The sequence below is a fragment of the Schistocerca americana genome, unplaced genomic scaffold, assembly GCF_021461395.2.
Source record: "Schistocerca americana isolate TAMUIC-IGC-003095 unplaced genomic scaffold, iqSchAmer2.1 HiC_scaffold_1506, whole genome shotgun sequence".
In the NCBI taxonomy this organism is placed as follows: domain Eukaryota; kingdom Metazoa; phylum Arthropoda; class Insecta; order Orthoptera; family Acrididae; genus Schistocerca; species Schistocerca americana.
Window position 1 is genome coordinate 12501 of NW_025725591.1, and position 2500 is coordinate 15000.

A 2500-nucleotide genomic window follows, 5' to 3' on the forward strand; every position below is an offset into this window, starting at 1 on the left:
TGCATGAGCGTTCGAGTTCCCTGGAATCCTCTAGCAGGGAGATAGGGTTTGGAACGCGAAGAGCACCGCAGTTGCGGCGGTGTCCCGATCTTCCCCTCGGACCTTGAAAATCCGGGAGAGGGCCACGTGGAGGTGTCGCGCCGGTTCGTACCCATATCCGCAGCAGGTCTCCAAGGTGAAGAGCCTCTAGTCGATAGAATAATGTAGGTAAGGGAAGTCGGCAAATTGGATCCGTAACTTCGGGATAAGGATTGGCTCTGAGGATCGGGGCGTGTCGGGCTTGGTCGGGAAGTGGGTCAGCGCTAACGTGCCGGGCCTGGGCGAGGTGAGTGCCGTAGGGGTGCCGGTAAGTGCGGGCGTTTAGCGCGGGCGTGGTCTGCTCTCGCCGTTGGTTGGCCTCGTGCTGGCCGGCGGTGCAGGATGCGCGCGCCTGCGCGGCGTTCGCGCCCCGGTGCTTCAACCTGCGTGCAGGATCCGAGCTCGGTCCCGTGCCTTGGCCTCCCACGGATCTTCCTTGCTGCGAGGCCGCGTCCGCCTTAGCGTGCTCCTCCGGGGGCGCGCGGGTGCGCGGATTCTCTTCGGCCGCCATTCAACGATCAACTCAGAACTGGCACGGACTGGGGGAATCCGACTGTCTAATTAAAACAAAGCATTGCGATGGCCCTAGCGGGTGTTGACGCAATGTGATTTCTGCCCAGTGCTCTGAATGTCAACGTGAAGAAATTCAAGCAAGCGCGGGTAAACGGCGGGAGTAACTATGACTCTCTTTTGCAGCTATGTATACCTGTAGTGAGTGCCACCGCAGCTTTACAACCAAGAACGGTCTCGGGGTCCATCGCCGCCGCCAACATCTTGCGGCCGCCAACGCGGAGATCGTCACGGAGAGGCATCGCGCGAGGTGGACGGAGGAAGAAGTCCTGTCGCTCGCCAAGGCGGAGGCCGAACTGTTCCTTGAGAGGGACGCCCGGTTCTTCTTCGTCAATCAAGAACTCATCAGGATGTTCCCCGACCGAACGCTCGAGGCAATCAAGTGCCGACGGCGGCAAGCTGCCCACAAGCAGCTTGTCCGCCAATTCATGGAGGCGCTTGAGATCGGTCGGGGGGAAGAGCCGGCGTCCCGCCGGGGAGCAGCGAGCCCGCTGCCTGACGCGGGCGAGGCCGCTGTGCCGCCCGTCGACGCAGCCGAGGACTTCGCGGCCGACACCACCGGGCCGCCGCCGGAGGGGCCGACTGACGCCGCCATCTGGGAGCATCTGGCGGGGCTACCCGCTTCCGCCCAGCGTTTCTCTGCCCTGGATCGTGTCATAGGTCTGGGGCGGGGCACGCCGCCCGATGTCATCCTGGGCATGCTCCCGGATGCCCTTGCGTCGGTCGGGTCCAGAGGGGAGAGATCGATCACCAGGACACAGCGGCCGCGCCAACCATCGAAGCGGCCGCCTGCCGCGCCGCCGACGCAGAAGCGCAAGCGGCGCCGCTGGGAGTACGCGAGAACGCAGGATGCCTTCCGACGGTCGCGTGCACGTTGCGTGCGCGGCCTCTTGGATGGCACCCTGCTCCAGCCGCCACCTGCCATCCCTGGTCTGCTGGACTTCTGGGCGGACCTCTTCACCAAGAAGCCCATCTCCACCGCGGGCTTCATTCGTGACCGCCTCCTCCCGCACTCAGAGCCTGTCGCTCTCGAGTGCATATGGGGGCCGGTCACACATGAGGAGGTCGCCGCCGCGTTGCCGCCCAGGGGATCAGCAGCCGGGCCGGACGGCCTTACCCCAGCGGAGTTGCGGCGCCTGCCGCACGAAGTCCTGGTGAAAGTGATGAATCTCTTCCTTCTGGCCCGCGCCCTTCCGGAACGCCTGCTTCGCGCGCGGACGTCCCTTCTCCCGAAAACGGCTGCACCAACATCCCCCGCTGACTTTCGCCCCATTACGGTCTGCTCGGTGCTGGCGCGGACCTTTCACAAGGTTCTCGCGTCACGCCTGATGCGCGCATGTGCTGTGGACGAACGTCAGCGGGCATTCATCCCTCGGGATGGGATGTTGGAAAATACCTTCATCTTGGACACTGCTCTCACCGACGCAGTTCGCTCCTGCCGCTCTGTCTTTGTGGCATCGATCGACGTATCTAAGGCATTCGATTCGGTAGATCATGCTGCCCTTCGCCCCGTGCTGAAGGCGCATGGCCTGCCGGATTGCTTTGTCGAGTATGTCGAGCGGTGCTACGAGGGCAGCACGACAGTGATAGCGGACGGCGCCGGCGTGGGCGTGTCTGTGCAGCCAGCACGGGGCGTTCGCCAGGGCGATCCCCTCTCCCCCCTCCTGTTCAACTTTGCGGTGGACTACGTTTTAGGCCAACTGCCCTCCCACATCGGAGCTCGGATCCTCGGTCGCAGAGTCAACGCTGCGGCCTTTGCAGATGACGTCTTGCTGTTTGCAGCGACCCCGAGGGGCTTGCAGTCCCTCATCGACGCAGCTACCGCAGCCCTCGCCCACCTGGGGCTGCAGAT

General features: G+C 64.0%; 1 pseudogene; it reads left to right on the forward strand.

Annotated features, from left to right (window-relative positions):
• The window catches only part of LOC124569573, a 7576-nt pseudogene that overhangs the window by 2113 nt on the left and 2963 nt on the right, over positions 1 to 2500 (forward strand).